Here is an 18,958-nt window from a genome sequence, read left to right as displayed (position 1 = left end):
ATCCCTCTTGCCCAATCTCGAAGGTACTTCCCAAGGTCATCTCAGGGGACAAGGCATTGCATCAGCCCCAGGCCCAGCCTCTACTCCCATGCCCCTACTCTGCTGGCCTCACCTCCTCCCTGGGGCTTCTCTCTTTTCTCACACCCTAGGTGACCTCCCCAGTCCCAGCTTACTGTAGATTAAGATTCAGGTGGCAATGGCTCCCAGACCAACACCCCCCACCTGACACACACACACACGCACACACACACGCACACCTCACAACCCAGAGGCTAATCTATGGTCCATAGCCTTGCCAGCATAAGTGAGGTTAGCCTTCTCCAAAGTTTTCTTCCTGAGTTTGCAAATCTGCCTGCTCACCCTCTGTGTAACCCCCAAATCAACACTTGTAGTCTTTCACAAAGCACTGAAAACTAGAGTCACCCCAGGCTGGGAAGACAGCACAGTGGTTATGCAAAAATGTCTATGCCTGAGACCCCACCAATGTGTCCAAGAGCCCTACCTCCCCAGAGCCCTGCCCCACCAGGGAAAGAGAGAGACAGGCTGGGGGTATGGATCCACCTGCCAATACCCATGGTCAGTGGGGAAGCAATTACAGAAGCCAGACCTTCCACCTTCTGCACACAATGACCTTGGGTCCATATTCCCGGAGGGTTCAAGACTAGGGAAGCTATCAGGGGAGGGGATCGGATATGGAGCTGGGGGGGGGGGGGTGAGCACTGTGTGGAAATGTATCCCTCTTATCCTATGGTCTTGTCAATATTTCCATTTTATAAATAAATTTTTAAAAAGGGTAACAACAACAACAACAACAAAAGTCTATGCCCCATGCCCTGAGGCCCCAGCTTCAGTCCCCAGCACCACCACCCACCAGTGCTGATCAGGGTTCTGGTAGTAAATAAATTAATACATGGAAAGGGAGGTGGTGCACCTGGTAGAGTGCACACACTACCATGTACCCCTGCTCCCCATCTGCAGTGCGGAAGCATCAGGAGTGTTGAAACAGGGCTGTTAAGTTTATCATCTTCTCTCTACCCTATCTAACTGAGTAAATAAAATCTTTAAAAAATAGATAAATTGAAAACCGACTGCTTCTGGCTCTCAGCAGGAAGCCCCCTCTCTGGGTTCTGTGGAAAGCTCATTATCATTTTTTTGGCACATCGGTGTTTGGTGGGTAAGTCCTCCACCACATGCCCTGTGGCCCATGGGCGGAACAAGTTGTCTGTCACCCACATCCAGGTGGGAGGTGGATGCGGGGGCAGGGGTGAGAAATCACCAAGGAGCAGCACCTGTTCGTCCTGAGCATGGTGGAGACCAGTAAGCCTTCCAGCCCTGGATGTGTAAGCGGGAGTGTGGGAGGCCCTGGGTTCCAGTTCTGACACCAGAGGTGCTCTGGCCTCTTTGTCTCTGACACCTGAAAAGCCCAAGCTGAATGTAACCTTGTTTCTGTCCCAAACCCAAAGCCGGCAATGCTCTACAACCTGTGTCACTGATTCTCTGAGCCTGGCACTAGTGCCTGGATTTTCCCCACACTTCAGAAAGCAGCCCTTCCTGTGGGAACTGCCAGAGGCCTGGACAATGCAAAGGGAGTGTTCCCTGCGTTCCCTGAGCTCCAGGGAACACTCAGACAGCCCAGAGCCACAATCCCCCAGGGTGGAAGGGTTGGAGTTGGGTACACACCTGCCACCAGTTCCAGGGTCAGCTGTCACTGGTCAGCAGGCCGCTGTGGTCTGTGCACTGGGGCTCCTGTGGAAAAGAGCACCAAGCTTGACGGGCCTGTCCTGAAGGCCTGCAGCTCCCTGGGAAAGGGGCTTTACTGGGGCCGCCCATGGGCAGTATCCATGGGAGTGGATGGGGAAGGAGGTGGTGCAGGGCCCTGAGGGGACCTTGCCTCCCACCCGAAGCCAGGGAACATAGGGGTGACCCCACCACCTTGCAGTCATCCCACTGTCCACGTTGGCATCCACAGCTCCCGTCAGGAAGCTGATCTGATAAAGATGCTGTGAACTCGCTCCTCTGTGGTCTAGAGAGAGCACGGACACATGGACTAAGTATGAGTACCCAGACCCCAGCCCGGACCCCACCATAGGGCTGGTGACTCTGGTGTCCTGGGGTCATCTCACCACCAACTTTTCAGACTATTAGAGAAAAAAAAAGGGGGAACAACTATTTAAAAAGTCACTTTACAAGTGGTGAAGCAGGTCTGCAGGTGTCTCTCTTTCTCTCCCCCTGTCTTCCCCTCCTCTCTCCATTTCTTTGTCCTATCCAACAACATCAATAACAACAATAAAAAAACAAGGGCAACAAAAGGGAATAAATAAATATTTTTAAAAAACTACTAAAAAAAAAAGAAAAAGGACTGTTAAAAAAAAAAAAGAAACAAGACATCACCATCAACTCTGGGACTATTAAAAAAAAAAAAGCAAGGTTGAGGCCAGGTGGTGATGAAGCAGGGGTACAGGTGTCTGTCTCTCTCCCTTTCTGTCTCCCCCTTCCCTCTTGATTTCTGGCTGTCTCTATCCAATAAATCAAGAAAATGTGGCCCAGAAGGTGAAGCAGTGCCTGTGCAAGGCCCTGGTTCTCCCACGATCACAGGGAAGGGACCATGTGGTCCACACTACCGAGGAGCCTCTTGGACCCAGTTTTCCTTTTCTCAGCCACTCATCTGCTATTGGGCACCTGGGTTGCTTCCAGGTTTGGGCTATTACAAATTGTGCTGCCAAGAACATATGTGTACACAGATCTGTTTGGATGGGTGTCTTGGGTTCCTTAGGATATATCCCCAGGAGAGGAATTGCAGGGTCATAGGGTAGGTCCACTTCTAGCCTTCTGAGAGTTCTCCAGACTGCTCTCCACAGGGTAAGAGTGTTTTGCAGACACCTATCTTGGTGATATGGGAAATTGTACCAAAGATTTTTTAAAGTTGTATATGTATGAGGGGGTGTCTGGACAGAGCACTGCTCCTTTCTGGCTTCTGGTGGTACCAGGGAGGGAACCTGGGACCTCAGACATGCAAGTCTATTGCATAGACCACTGTGCTATCTCCCCCACATCTGAGCAACTTTTCCATTCTTTTCTTTTGAACAGGACAGGAGGGGCTTCATAGCACTGCTCTACCAGCCATGGGGCTTCCCCTGAAGCTGTGCATGGTGCTCCAGCACAGGCCTCCCCACTCAGAGCCACACCCTTTCCACCAAGTGAGTGCTCCCCTGACCCTGAGACCTCTGCTCTCACACAAGATGCATCGTGAGCTCTGTGCCAGCATAGCCCCTGCCTCCCTCCAGGCCTCGGGATTCCTCTTGGGGGTGTCAGTTCCTCCTGGGGATGTCAGTTTCCAGAGAAAGGGCTCCCTGGAAGCAGACTTCCTGGGTGGACAGCAGCAGGAGTGGCTTGCAAGACACGAAACGGCTTCTGAAGGAGCTGAGTACACAGGTGAGGACCTGCGCTGAGGACCCCAGACAGCACCCACCCACCCACCCACCCACTGCAACAGCCTTCCTGGGCTGCGTGCCTACAGGGCTGGAGGTCCCAGAGTCTGGCCCCTGTCCCCATCTATCCCCAGGTGTGCATGCAGGGTCCACGCACAGGAAGCTTCATGAGTCAGGAAGAGGTTCAGAATTCACAGCCGTGAGACGCAACACTGTTAATACTCAGTGTGTTTAACATCTCCCAGCCACTGTTGCCATGTATGGGGGGATGCACAGTTCTTTTGCAGTCTTCCTCAGGGCCAGGAGGGGGCTCACTCACTTGGCTGAGTGCACACCTGGCCATGTATGAGGCTCCAGTGCCATCTGGGGGGGGGGTGGCTACCAGAGATGGTGGAGCAGAGCTGTGGGATTTCTCCTCTGAGTTCCTGAGACTCTTTATATCAGTAGAGAGAGAGAAGGAGTGGGAGAAGGAGAGGGAGAGAGGGAGAGGGAGAGAGGAAGAGAGAGAGAGAGAGGGAGAGAGAGGGAGAGGAAGAGAGGGAAAGGGAGAGAGGGAGAGAAGAAGAGAGGGGAAGAGAGAGGGAGAGGGAGAGAGAGGGAGAGGAAGAGAGGGAGAGGGAGAGAGGGAGAGGGAGATAGGGAGAGGGAGAGGGGGAGAGACAGAAAGAGAGGGAGAGGGAAAGAGAGGGAGAGGGAGGGAAAGGGAGAGAGAAAGGGAGAGAGAGAGGGAGAGAGAGAGAGAGGGAGAGGGGGAAAGAGGGAGCGAGAGAGAGAGAGAGAGAAGGGGGGGCGGGTAGTAATGCACCAGGCTAAGCACATATACTGTGCAAAGCACAAGGATCCCGGTTGGAGCCCCCAGCAGGGGGGTCATTTCACTAGCAGTGAAGGTCTCTCTCTCTCTCTTTTCTCTCTCTCTCTCTCTCCTTCTCTCTATCTTTCCCTCTCATCTCAATTTCTTTCTGTCCTAGCCAATGAAAAGATGGCCACCAGGAGCAGTGCAGGCACTGAACCCCAGTGATAACCCTGGAGGTAAAAAAATAAAAGAGAAGAACAAAGAAGGGAAGAAAGGAAAGAAGGAAGGGAGGAAGGAAGAAGGGGGACAGAGGGGGACAGCTGGTGACGCACTGGGTAAGTGTACATAGTACTAAGCACAAGGACCTGCACAAAGATCTGGGTTCAAGCCCTGGCTCCCCACCTGCAAGGGGGCCGCTTCACAAGCATTGAAGCAGGTTTGCAGGTGCCTCTCTTTCTCTATATCCCCTCACCTCTCAATTTCTATCTTATCTAATAAAATGGAAAAAATGGCCACCAGAAGCAGTGGATTCATAGTGCTGGCATGGCACTGAGCCCCAGTGATAACCCTGGAGGCCAAAAAAAAAAGAGAGAGTACATAAAAAGAGATAGAGAAGGAAGAAGGAAGGAAGGAGAGAAAAAAGAAAAGAGAGGATGAAAGCACAGTGGTTATATTAAAAAACTTTCCTGCCTGAGGCTCCTAAGTCCCAGGTTCAATCCCCTGTACCACTTTAAGCCAGAGCTGAGCCGGGCTTTGGTTGCCTCTCCCAGCAAAATAAAACAAATAAATTTTAAACAATGAAAGGACTGGGCTGTGAGGGCTGCCCAGCAGTGCCATATCTACGTGGGGTTCCAAGTTTTTTCCTTTGGAATCATGTGCATTTTTCTGGATGTTTCATCACTTTTCCACTTACATTCATGGCAGCCACTTTCCTGGTGTGACTGCCCTGCAGCTGTGACTGTTTCTGAGCAGCTGCCCAGACTCCCAGAGGTCTGTACTGTGCTTCACTCGGTGTCCTTGGTGTCACACTCAGGTAACTCCTGGTCTTGCGTGGGCAAAGAGAACTCTGCAGCCAGCACTGTGGGACATCATCGGGTACACCTGAAGTGAGAGGAGACTCATTGGTGTGACACCACACTGCTGGGGCTGCTTGGCTCTCTTGAAGGTGCAGCTGACACTCTGCCCCAGAGGTGGCACCTCTCAGATGAACTCCCTGGGGGGGGGGCATTCTTGGGGGGGGGAACCCGACCTCTCTGGGCCTCTCCTGCCTGTACCCCTAGGGCTGTGGTGTGGGGCCAGCCTGGCGTTTACTCAGCTAACTGCCGGGCCAGCTGGAGCATGTGGCCATCAGGTGATAGGCACAGGGTCACAAGTGCCTGGTGACTCAGCCAGACCTGCACCCGCTCCCGAGCCTCCTGGGATCACAAGGCTGGGAGCACGTGCCTCCCTGAGGAGAGAGGCTCCTGGTGCTGAACTTTGTGTCAGAGCTTCTGGGGGTGCTGGGGCTGCCCCACAAGCTGTGATGCCCAGGGGGGTGGACGCCTGGCCTCCTTGTCCTAACAAGAACTGGCACAGAGCTCCCACCCCTGTAAGGAAGTGGGGTATATGGGTGGGGGTGGGGGCTCGAGGTCCATCTGAGACTCACCGTCAGAGCGGTAACTGCTGGACTGGGTCAAAGCAAAAACTAGGGGCCTGGGGAACAGCCTGGTGCGTCAGCACCCAGGACAGGCAGGCCTGAGGACCTAGGCTCCATTCCCCAGCACCTCCATAAGCCAGAGCTGATGGGGGCACTCTGATCTCTTTCTGACATACACACAGTGTATGTGTGTGTGTATATATATACATATATATATACATATATATATGTGTATATATATATATATATATATATATATATATATATATATATGTCACTATGGTTACTACTGTGGTTTGGTGTCAGTGCTAGAAATCCATCACTTCCAGCAGCCATTTTTCTTTTCTTTTTTTTTTTTTTTATTCCTTTCTATTTTATTTAATAGGACAGAGAAATTGTGAGAGGGATGGGGAAGTAGAGAAGAAGAAGGAAAGAAAGAAAGAAAGAAAGAAAGAAAGAAAGAAAGAAAGAAAGAAAGACACCTAAGACACCTGGGACTAGGTTGTGGTGCACCTGATTGAGCACATACATTATCATATGCAAGAACTCAGGTTCAAGTCCCCACTCCCCACTTGCAGGGGGGAAGCTTCACAAATGGTAAAGCAGTGTTTCAAGTGTCTCTCTCAGCTTCTCTTTATCCCTATCAAATAAATAAAATTAAATTATTTTTTTAATTTTTTATATATTATTTTCCCTTTTTGTTGCCCTTGTTGTTTTATTGTTGTAGTTATTATTGTTGTTGTTATTGATGCTGTTGTTGCTAGACAGAACAAAGATAAATGGAGAGAGGAGAAGAGGACAGAGGGGGGAGAGTGACTCCCCTGAAGTTGGAGAGCTGGGGGCTCGAACCCAGATCCTTTCACCTGTCCTTGCGCTTGGTGCCAGGTGTCTTAACCCACTGCACTACTGCCCAACTCCCATAAAATAAATTTTTTTAAAGAGAGACACCTGCAGACCTACTTCACTGATCATGAAGCTTCCCTCCAGGTGGGGAATGGGGACTCAAAGTCCGGGTACTTGCGACCCCAATAAATATCATTTTAAAAGACAAAAGAGAGAAATCAAAACCAGCAATTTGGATTCTGACCCAGGCACAGGACCTACCCACAGTGTCTAGGGAGGGGTGAGTATCCCCTTGGCTTTCTGGGTAGGTGCTGGGGGCCCAGCAGGGTGCAGGGTCTGGCTCCAGTGTGGGCTGTGCAGGGAGGGGAGGCTGCATCTGCTCAAGTCCTAAGGCCAGGATGGACATTGTGCAGGCTGGGATGGTCAGGAGCCTGGTACCCAAGGCCTTCAGAGGGGGTGGAGGGCAGTCCCCCAGGGAGGGGGCTATTCATTTTCTGGGTGCAAACATCAACCACATCTACAACACCCACTCAGAGCCCTTGAATAAAGCCTGACTCAATATCTGGATGTCCTACTGCTAGTCAAGTTGACAGATCACCATTCTCATGACCAAATCAGCCATCACAGGCTGCCTGCAGCCTTGTCATTCTGTGTGAGCGTGTGTGGGGGTGGGTGAGAGGGAGTTGGCATTCCTTCCTTCCTTCCTTCCTTTCTTCCTTTCTTCCTTCCTTTCTTTCTTTCTTTCTTTCTTTCTTTCTTTCTTTCTTTCTTTCTTTCTTTCTTGTTTTCTGGGAGTACTGCTAAATTCTGGCTTCTGGTGTTGGTGTTGGTGTTGGTGTTTGAACCTGGACCTTTGGTGCCTCAGGCATGCAGGACTTTCTGCATAACCACTATGCTATCTCTCAGTCTGGAAGTTGGTATTTTTCAAACAGTTTTTTCCTTTATACTCAAATAAGGCGGGGCGGGGGGAGAGGGAGAGAGAGAGAAGGCATTCCTATGCAGTGACAGGGACTGAACTCAGGCTCTAGGATCTCCCACTGATCCACCTCCCCAGCCACAACATCCCAGTTTTGTCAAAAACACCTGGCACAGGTTAAATTTTAAGTCAAGGGACTTGGAAAACTCTGAGGCTTGAAAAGAAAATGGGTGGTGGTGGTGGTGACTCACTTGGCTAAGCACACATTATCATGTGCAAAGACCCAGGTTCAAGCCCCAGCTCCCCACCTATAGGGAGCAGTGAAGCAAGTACTGCAAGTGTCTCACTGTCTCTCTTCCTCCCTCTCTCCCCAACCTCTCTCAATTGCTCTCCTATCAAATAAAGAAAAAAGGGGGGTTGAGGGTGGTGGCACACCCAGTTAGGTGCACATAGTACTAAGCTCAAGGATCTGGGTTCAAACCCCAGCTCCCCACCTGCAGGAGGATTGCTTCACGAGTGGTGAAGCAGGTCTGCAGGTGTCTATCTTTCTCCTGCTCTATCTCCCCCTCTTCTCTCAATCTCTGTCCTATCCAATAAAATGGAAAATGTGGCTACCAGGAGCAGTGAATTCATAATGCCTTGGTGACACAGTTGGTGACAAGAAAGGCCTCTTGTGAGTTTCACCCGTCACCCAGTATGAGTTAATTTCCCACGTCTACGCTTGACCGGACCTGCCAATATACGCGGATATCTTCGCCCACCCTGTCCAACGCTTGACGTCTCGTCACCCAATCTGGTCCCCTATGCCTACACTGAACTTCTCTGTTCCAGTCTCTTGGAAACAGAGTTGGCAGTCAGCTGAGGTAAAGAACAAACACCTCATCACAGACCCCTGCAAGCGTCAACCCGGCTTTGACCTAGCACGTTATGATTGGGCCCTCCTCAATCGCTATGGAACAGGCCATGGCTGGTGCGCCGCTATGTTCCATCGCTGGGGAGCCAGAGACGACCCGAACTGCCCCTGCGGCTACAGACAGACTATGACCCATATAGTCAACGACTGCCACCTCTCCAGATTCAAAGGAGGTCTCGAAACTTTACATCAGGCTCAACCTGATGCTGTTGACTGGCTATGGAAGAAGGGCAAAAGCTAGAAGAAGAAGAAGGGGTCCAAATCAGGGGGCCCAGTCAGTCACTAATTAAACCTCATTGAAACTGAGTCTCCACAGGTGTGGGAGGCTGGTGTGGGGCTGGAGACCAGCTGGTCCTGAGTGGGCTGTCCTGGTTTCTCGCCTGGGACAGTACTTTCCATGACTGCTGCCCCTGGGCTATATCCTAGGTGTAGGAAGGAGGTGGCTGGATGGAGACATAGATGTCAGACAGACAGTCAGGATGTATGGATGAACGGATGGGAAAGGGACAGGGAGAAACATATTTACATACACAACTATGTATATATGTGCTTACAGAGAGAGAGGAGGAGGAGAAGAAGAGAGAATTACTGAATGGCACAGATACATTTACACCTAAAGATGGTAAACTCATTTGCAAAGGTCAAAGGCGAAGTGGCTGGAGACAGGAAGCAGCAGCAGCGGGAGTGCTTGGAAATATTGACTGGGTGGAGTCATGTTTCCAGTCTGCTGACAGATGCTTCAGATCTCGCTGACACTGCAGATGAGCTTAAGATTCCAGTGCAGAAGACAATTCCCATCACAGAGGGTCTTTATGCCACCACCTCTGATGACCATGGGGAGGCTGAGGGAGGCTGAAGGAAATTGGGAGGGGTTCAGGCCAGGGTTTGGGGGTTGGCATGATGGACTCGATGGGATGCCAGGGAGGAGGCTGGAGGAGTGGGGTGGGGGCTGCAGTGGAGTGAGAAGGGTTCCCAGCTGTCGGTGTGGCTGGGAAGAAGGGAGAGTGGCTGATGACAGCACAAGGCAGTAGAGGGCGGCCAGCAGGTGAGCAGGTCACACTCAAAAAAGGGAAAGGACCCAGCTGAGGGACTTTGCCTGGAGATTCTCTTAGGAAGTGACCCAGGAGAGAGCGTTGTAGGTACAAATTCACAGAAGCCAGCTTGGTCATGAAAGCAAGTCAGGGGAAGGCCACCAGCTTTTCATCTTCATTGTCATCAAAAAGCTTTCATCAGGGATAGCCTGGTTAAGTGCATACATTACAGTGCACAAGGACCCAAGTTTGAGCCCCCACTCCCTACCTGCAGGGGAGGAAGTCTCATGAGTGGTGAAGCAGTGCTGCAGGTGGCTCTCTCCCTCTCTATCTCTCCTCCCCCCCATTTTACTGGATAAGGCAGAGATAAATCAAAAAGGAGTGGGAGACAGAGAGGGAAAGAGAAAGATAGACACCTGCAGATCTGGTATCATCACTGGTGAAGCATCCCTGCTGCAGATGACAAGCAGTGGCTTGAACCTGGATCATTGTGCTTAGTACTGTGTGCACTTAACCAAGTGTGTCACTGCCCCCACCCCTCCACCCCCGCAAAAATAAAAAAAAAGCTTTCATGAAGGGCTAGGATAATCAGATTTGAACTGGAGGCACTGCCTGGAGCTAAGTCACAGAAACCCTATCTGACTGCAAGGGAAACAAACCCCCTATTCCTTCCAAGAAAAGAGACAGCCCTTGCTTTTTCCAAACTCAGAAGGAAGCAGGAGCCTGTCAGGGTGATGTGTGCTAGGCCTCCACTGCTAAAATAGGTCGAGAGTGACCTGGTGGAGGGAGGGTCCAGTCGGAGGCATTTTTAAAAGCAAACACTGAAAGGCTTCTTCTTTTACTTTCTGCCACATGGTCTGTCTGGTAGGCAAGGAAAATGACTCACCAATACACTGAGCTCCAGAGACCTGACTCATTCAGAAACCCCTCAGTAAGCACCTCACTGGGCCCATATAAGACTCCAGCTGCTTCTTGGCTGCAGCCATGGTGGGGGCCTGTGCGCTCCTGCTAGACTTGTTTGTTTGTTTGTTTTTTACCAGCGCACTGCTCAGTTCTGGCTTGTGGTGGTGTGGGGGATTGAACCTGGGACTTTGGAGCCTTAGGCATGTAAGTCTCTTTGCATAACCATTATGCTATCTACCCTCCACCACCTGCTAGACTTGTGAATAACCATCTCCCGGTAGAGAAGCTAGGCGGCCTGAGTTCCCTCAGGTGGAACTGAACTTCTGCTTCCTGTTACCGCCACTGCCAGCAGAGCTGAGGCTACGTTCTGGAGCAGACTCTGTGCTGAGGGTTCGAGCACCCAACACCCCCACATCTTGCACAGGTGAAGGAGTCACAGGCTCCAAAGCTCTTCTGCCCACCTGTGCACTCCTGGGCCCAATAGGAGCGTGGCCAGAGGTGTTCAGAAAAGATGAATGTGCCCGCTGTCTCCCCTGAGAAGAGTGGAGTAAAATGTGAGCTTTGCAGTGGGCCCAGGCAGTGGCACACCTGGTTAGGTGTTTACATTACAGTGAGCAAGGACCTGAGTTTAAGCCCCTGGTCCCCACCTGGAGGGGGAAAGCTTCATGAATGGTGAAGCAGGGCTGCAGGTGTCTCTCTGTCTATTTCCCTTTCTATTTATCTCTCTCCCCTCTCAATTTCTCTGTCTCTATCCAATAGTAAATTAATAAATAGATTTTTTTTTAAAGTAGCACTTAGGGTGGTAACACAGGTGGTGCAAAGCACAAGGACCAGCATAAGGATCCCTGTTTGAGCCCCGGCTCCCCACCTGCAGGGGAGTCGCTTCACAGGCGGTGAAGTAGATCTGCAGGTGTCTGTCTTTCTCTCCCCCTCTCTGTCATCCCCTCCTCTCTCCATTTCCCTCTGTCTTGTCTAACAATGATGACATCAATAACAACAATAATAACAATAACTACAACAACAATAAAAAACAAGGGCAACAAAAAAGAATAAATAAAGAAATATTTAAAAAGTAGCACTTAAAAACAAACAAAAAATAGAATAAAATAAAATGTGTGTTTTGCAGTTGAGGTGCTGTCAGTGATCCTTTCCTTTTCTCCTTCTCCTTCTTTTGCCACCAGGTTTATTGTTGAGGCTCAGAGCCTGTACATGAACCTAACACTCCTGGCATCCATTTTTTCTTTCCTTCCTTCCTTCCTTCCTTCCTTCCTTCCTTCCTTCCTTTCTTTCTCTCTCTCTTTCTTTCATTTCATTTCATTGGATAGGACAGAGAGAAATTGAGAGGGAAGGGGGAGATAGAGAGAAAGAGAAACAGAGAGATACCTTCAGAATTGCTTCACCTCCTTTGCCGGTGGGGAGCAGGGCTTTAAACCTGGGTCCTTGCACATGGTTATACAAGTGCTTAGCCGCCTGGCTCCCTATCTTGATGACGCAGCACAGGGCAAGACCAAGGCCCAGGAAATCTGCTGCAGCAGTCTGCAGTGGCCTGGCTGCTAAGAACCTCTTGGCTGATGCCAACCTGGGTTCTGGGCCAAGCCAGGGAGGAGCACAACCTAGTCCCCAGATTTCTGGGTTTCGGTCCCCAAAGTCTTGTACTTTGTGTCTCTTTCTGGAAGCTTCAAGAGAGTCCCCTGAGGTGCCAGAAAGGAGGTGAATCGCAGAGAAACTGAGTCCAATCAGTACACAGTCACCCACTCATTTATAAGATGGGTGTTGAGGGATGAGTTATAAATTGTAAGCTAGGGGAGCAGGTGGTGACACACCTGGCTGAACACACATGTTACAGTGTACAAGGACCCAAGTTTGAGCCTCTTCTCTCCATCTGCAGGGGGAAGCTTTGCAAGTAGTGAAGCAGGCTGCAGGTGTCTTTCTGTCTCCCTATCTCATTCTTTCCTCTCGATTTCTGGCTGTTTCTATTCAATAAATAAATAAAGATAACTTAAAAAACAAGAGAAAAATGTAAAAGATTTTAAAAAGCTAGAGGTGGGGGGATCGTTTAATAGTTATGTAAAAAAAAAGAAAGAAAAGACTTTCATGCCTATGGCTCTGAAGTCCCAGGTTCAATTGCCAACAGTACTAATAAGCCAGAGCTGAGCAGGGCCCTGATTAAAACAATAAATAAAAAGTGTAAGTTAAGGACTGTATTTTGAGAAGAGGCACAAAGTGTGTGAAAAAGTAATCATAGAGGCAGAAAGAGGATGTGAGGGCGATCTGGCTGCAACATCTGTCACCCAATTGATCGCCAGGGTTGATTCAGCTGATCTGGCTGGCTAGGTGGGTGTTCCCTCCCTCCCCCACCGCTCCATGTGTGTCCCTCCCAATGCTGCACGCTCTGCCGAAGAGGACAGCCTTCCCGGAATAGAGACGAACTGGTCTTTGGTCGAGGGTATACGAGTATCTGTTCTTTCCTGCTAGAACCTCCAAATAAGCTCTCAAGAGGCAGAAAGAGCCCTGTAGACAATCGGCTTTTGCTAGGCCAGGGTGCACACTCCCTCCAGGAGACGGGGGGTGAGGTGAGGGTGGGTGGGTGGGGGGAACACACCTGGCTCCAGGTCCTATCAAGTAGGCCTGTGCTGCCCCTGGGCTGGGGCTGGTGGCCTGGCAGTGGTCAGGTGTCCAGGGTTGGCTCAGTGGACTTGGGCACTGCCTCCCTCCTGCCTGCTGAGCTGGCCAGAGTGGGAACAGAATCGTTCTGGGTTGCCATCTGGGGTCTATAGAGCTGCCAGGCCTGGGGGCTGCTGGAGAAGGCTTGGCTCTCCCTGACATCTCTGAGTCTCTGAGTCACCCCCACAGCCTGTCTAGACCCAGGACTCCCACCCCTTCCCTGCTGATGCTCAGCCTGGTAGGGTGGGAGTTGCTTCCTAAGGCCACCCCAGGGACCCTAGTCCTCTGCCGAGCTTGCTCATGGGCAGGTCAGAAGTGGGGGTGGTTCTCATCAGGCCTCTGTGGTCTGGAGGGCCTGGAGGGTATTTGAAGCAGCAGTGGCCTGGAGAGGGAGTGGGGTCAGAGCAGGAAAGTTAGGAGGAAGGCATCCTAGGCACAGCCCTTCGGATGGGAGGAATCAAGGGGAGCTTTGGAACTCAGAACAGGGAAGGGAAACACCAGATGACTGCAGAAGGCCTTGAGATCCAGACAGAACGCCTGAGTCTCTGCTATTCTATCACTAAGCCTTCAATTGCCTCTCAGCAAGCAAATCGTCCCTCTCTGTCTGGGCCTTTGAATGTGGACCTTGCAGCCCCCCTCCCCAGTCCTATCACCATACTGACCCCTGCTGGCCCACAGTCCCAGGCCTGCCCACTCTGGACTCACCTCTGACTTCACACCTGAGGCTCTGGGGCCCCTCTGGGGTCTGAGGGGCTGGCTTCTGCACAGCAGCCTTTCATTCCGTTGGCCCCTTGCTCCTGGGACTAGGGAGAGAAGAGGAGCCAAATGCAGAGAAGAGTGATGGGTAGGAGGGAGCTTCTTGGATGGTGATGCAGGCCGTGGCATCTCTCCTTCTATCTGAGATGAAAAAGAGTAAAAAACAAACAAACAAAAAAAGTAGGTCTGGGAGTACTGGAATTTACAGAAGCTGAAGGTCTAGCAACACTCACTCACTCCTAAAAGAACTGATTTATTTATTAACTTTTTTTTTTTTTGCCACCAGGGTTACTGCTGGGGCTGGGTGCCAGCTCCTGGCAGCCGTTTGTTACTTTTAGTTTATTTTTTCCCCTCTATTTTATTTGGTAGGACATAGAGAAATTGAAAGGGGGGGAGATAGGGAATGAGAGAGGGGGCCAGGTGGTGGTACACTGGGTTAAGCACATATAAAATGAAGTGCAAGGACCCACTCAAGGACCTGGGTCAAACCCCCAGCTCCCCACCTGTGGGGAGAAAGCATTGCGAGTGGTGAAGCAGGGCTGCAGGTGTCTGTCTTTCTCCCTGTCTATCTCTTCCTTCCTCTCAATTTCTGGCTGTCTCTATCAAATAAGTAAAGATAATAATTTTATTTTAAATAGAAAGAGAGAGAAGACAGAGCGACAGAGCACCACCTGGTCCAGAATGTATTTATTTTTATGGAGAGAAAGAGAGAGGGAGAGGGAGAGAGAAGAGAACCAAGCACTGCTCAGCTCTAGTGTATGGCTCACTGGGGACCAACCCTGGGGTCTCATCAAGCAAGTCCCACCCTATGGTGCTCAGTCTCCTCCTTCCCACTGTCACCTGTCCTCTTTGTGGTAACATGTTTGTCTGGTTGATTTTCCCCTCCTCCTGGCTATGTCATCCAAGGCCCTGTGTGGGCACATTCTTCCTGTGCCAGCAAAGATCCCAGTGTGGGAAGCTGGTGAGCCTCAAGCCCAGAGGCTCTTCATGAGGCTCCCTGCCCCTGCCATCCCCTGCCCCTGCCATCCCCTGCCATTGCCCCTGCTCCCTTCCCCCTTCCATCCCCTGCCCCTACTCCCTGCTCCTACCCCTGCAGGTAGGCGCCACACTGTCCTTTGTCTCTGGAGGATTCGGGGCACAAACAGCACCTGTGCCCCAGCTAATCTGTTGTTGTTGCATGTTCTCGGAAGACTCTTTCCTGAGAGCCTGTGAGTCCCTGCGCAGACTCCAGTGCTTGCTCTCCCTTCTGTGCTCTCTCTGGGGCAGCCAGGCTTCCTAGGGACAGGTCTGACAAAGTTACCCAGTAACATCTGCATTCCCTACTTGCTGCCAGCCTGACACACCAAAGCTCTAAGCAGCTCTTTCACCACTTCCAAACCCAGGGCCTCATGGAGTCTGGCCCCCAGGGGGATCTGTCCATCCTATGGGCAGAAAATGAGCAGGCAGAGGAGATGGCAAGGGAGCCAGGCCCACAGGAGCCAGGTTATCTATCTTCCTGGAGCAGGAAGAGGGGGCACCAAAGCCACACCTCTTGGCCTCTTGTTGCTGCTTATAACTTTTTTTTTTTATAAAGACAGAGAGAAATTGAGAGAGACGGGGAACAAAGACAGAGAGACACCTGCAACTCTACTTCACCACCTGAGAAGCTTTCTCCCTGCAAGTGGAGACAAGGGGTTTGAACCCAGGTCCTTGAGCACTGTAGTTATAGATAGGGAGGGGGAGAGAAAAATAGGCACCTGCAGACCTGCTTCACTACTTGTGAAGCTTCCCCCTTGCAGGTGGGGAGCCGGGGGCTCAACCCAGGATCCTTCTGTGGGTCCTTGTACTTCACACCATGTGCATTTAACCCTGTACACCACCACTCGCCCTTTCAATTTCTCTTTTCTTCTATCAAATAAAGGGGAAAAAGGCCCCCCAGGTGCCATGGATTCATCGTGCAGGCACTGAGCTCCTAATGATCCTAATGGCAATGAAGAAGGGGGAAGGAGGAAGAGAAGAGGAGGAGAAGGAGTAGGAAGAGAGAAGCTAGAAACCATCTGCCCGTCTATGGGAAAGCACCAGCCAGTAATCTGTCTTCACACAGTCTGGGAAGGGACGTCGCCAGTCTCTGAGGCCTGCTTCTGAGTCTGCCAAGTGGCTGCTCCCAAAATACAGGAGTGGGGAGGAGAGGAGGCTGGGCACCCCCCTACACCCCTGTGGGCCTCAGCCTTCTTGCTGCTTAGTGATCTTATCTCAGTGTGTCACAGTGTCCTGAGGACATGTGCAGCCAAGCAGGCTCCCTTCCAATGGTGGGACCAGAACCTTCCCATCAGCTGGATGGGCTGGCCCTCTGCCCCACTCCCCTTGATGTTAAGACCCCAGCCCCCACGGAAGGTGGCTTCTCCAGACAGAATTCTACCATGGGTAGGGGTGAGGGGACAGGACAGAGACCTTTGCTTAGAGCAGGACAGGGAGCCTGGGGGGCTGGGGCAACTGACACCCCTCTCCCCTCTGCCTCCTGCACTTCCCCCATGTTCCCAGAGGCCCTGTCCCCCTGCATGGCCCACACGGGTGCTGGCAGTGCTGGGCACCTGCTGGTCTATGAGTCACCTGCAGCAGAAGGAGCCGATCCCGCTCCATCTGCTGTGCCCACGAGGATCCTCCCAGAAGCTGGCTGCTGGAAGCTGCAGGGCTCGGCCTTCGCCCATCATCCCTGTCCTGCATCCTAGCACACGGTCTAGTCCTGAGTGGACCTATTCCCACTGAAGTCACACAGCCAAGGTCTCAGAGGGTGGGTGCCTGCCACCTGGACTAGCACCTGGGGGGAGTGGGAGGAAGGGATGGTTTTTGCCAGAGCCTGAGTCTGTGTGTGTGTGTGTGTGTGTGTGTGTGTGTGTGTGTGTGTGTGTGTGTGTGTGAGAGAGAGAGAGAGAGAGAGAGAGATGCCTGCTGGGTGTTGGCTTCTATCTGTGCTGGAGCTACAAATTCACCACTCTCAACAGCCATTTTTCCCTTTTCTTTCTCTTTATTTTTCCCTCTATTTTTATTTGATAGGACAGAGAGAAACTGAGAGTAGAGGAGGAGACAGAGAGGGAGGGAGACAGAGAGACACCTGCAGCGCTGCTTCACTGCTTGTGAAGTGTCCCCCCTGCCCTGCAGGTGAGGATCAGGGGGTTCAAACCCAGGTCCTCGTGCCTGGAAATGTGTGCACTCTACTGGGGGTGCCACCAACAGTGGGGGATTTTACGACAGTGCTGTGAGTTCCTCCCACCTCCAGAAGAGACAGCTCTAACAGTCCTCTAGCCATCAGGCACACTGGCATGAAACAAACTTTATTTTGGGGACTCCACGGTCTGTCAGTTCCTGGGAGACCAAGGTAAGACATCACCAGACACAGTGACAGGCTCTGACCACACTCGAGGGGAAGAAGGTGTGTCTTGGTCACAGACTCTTCTCAACAATGCAACTTCAGGGAAATCTATTTCTGACTTTGCAAAGAGGATCTTTGCCAGTAAGATGCAGGAGAGGCCCCAGTGCTAGGGCATTGGTGCTTCTAGACTAGTGCAGGGAGCAGAGCTGGCACAGGCAGGGTGGGTGTGGGCCTGAAGCTAAAGCGATGGTGAGGGAAGAGGAGTCTCCACAAAAAGCAGCTTCTGACACCTCCCCCCCCCCCCAGTCTGGGGAGGTGGTCTGTTCTGCCTCCAGGGGTCAGAAGCATTTGTCACTTCCCCAGAGCAGAGGAGATGGAGGGGATGAGGTCAAAGTCAGCTGAGCCTTCTCTGCAGAGAAGGGGCCCATGGCTGAAAACTTAGGATGATGGTGTCTGGTCCTGGTCCTCTCCCACCCCTCACCCACAGGAGACTGAGCAGGTAGGGGGGCAGGGCCTTGAACCCAGATCCTTGCGCGGGTCCTCTGTACTTAGTACTATGTGCCCTTAACCAGGTGCACCAGCGCCTGGCCCCTTAAGAATCCTTCTCAATGTAGTGCTCAGAACTATGGCTGCTGAGGCTGTGGGGGTGGCTCTGTGGGTAGAGAGCAGCAAACATGGGGACTCACTCAAGTTGGAGCCCTGACTAGAGAGGTGCTCTGTCCTTGCTCTCCTTCTATATTCAATACTCTTAAAAGACAGCAGCTGTCCAGGTGATGGATTTGCTCCCTTGACTCACAGGGTGCTGGAATCCACTGTGAAGTCTGTCAGCTTGTTCTGACAACAGTGACTGCAGGAAGACCAGTGTGTCTGCCTTTGTGAGTGGCATCAGACTTCCTTAGAGAACGTGTGAGCTCTGAGATGCCTGTAAGCAGGAAGCTGTCCTGAAATCTGGGGGCCAGTGACAAGGGCTGGGGCACGGCCATGCCGACCCACTCAAGACCTCTGAGAGCCCCGGTATCTTTTCCCCTCAGTCATGTCCACACCTCGGGGCTTTGCCTGGCACACAAAGTCTCCAGCCCACAGCAAAAAGAAGCAGTGACTTGACCTTTGCTTCCCTTGCAATTCAACAAAACCTGAGCCCTGCATGGAGGCTAACGCCACATCTGTCCAAGGATCCTCAAACCCAGCTCTTGGGAATTCCAGTGTGGTGGCAGATTTGACCATGAGTGACTTCACATCCTGTGGTTCATCCACCCACCCACCTACTCATCTACCCACACATCCACCCAACTAACCATCCATCCATCCACCCACCTATACATCTTACCAGCTACCTATCCACTCACTCAACTACCCATTCATCTCCCCACACATCCGTTCAACTAACCACCCATCCATCCACATATTTACCCATCTGTCCGTCCATCCGTCTACCCACACATCTAACCAGCAACCCACCCATTCATCCAACTACCCATTCACCTATCCACACATCCATCCAACTAACCATCAATCCATTCATCCATCCACACATTTACCCAACTACTCATCCTTCTGTTCAGCCACCCACCCACCCAACTATCCATTCATTCACCCACACATACACTCAACTAGCCATCCATCTATCCAGCCTCATATCTCACAAATTACCCATCCATCCACTCACCTACCCCTTCATCCACCCACACACTCATCCACCCAGCCATCCATCTACCCAACTACCATC

The 18,958-nt window shown here is 51.6% G+C and overlaps 1 long non-coding RNA gene across 1 annotated transcript in view; it reads right to left on the bottom strand.

Annotated features, from left to right (window-relative positions):
- Positions 1-18,958, bottom strand: part of LOC132539426 (uncharacterized) — an 80,792-nt gene that overhangs the window by 37,172 nt on the left and 24,662 nt on the right. The window contains exons 2-3 of the long non-coding RNA XR_009550709.1: positions 13,833-14,020; positions 5,135-5,322 (exon numbers count right to left, since the gene is read on the bottom strand). This is a non-coding gene — a long non-coding RNA (uncharacterized LOC132539426). The remainder of the gene's footprint in view (positions 1-5,134; positions 5,323-13,832; positions 14,021-18,958) is intronic.

The sequence above is a fragment of the Erinaceus europaeus genome, chromosome 7 (genome assembly GCF_950295315.1).
Source record: "Erinaceus europaeus chromosome 7, mEriEur2.1, whole genome shotgun sequence".
NCBI lineage: Eukaryota > Metazoa > Chordata > Mammalia > Eulipotyphla > Erinaceidae > Erinaceus > Erinaceus europaeus.
This window is presented reverse-complemented; position numbering and strand designations above follow the sequence as displayed.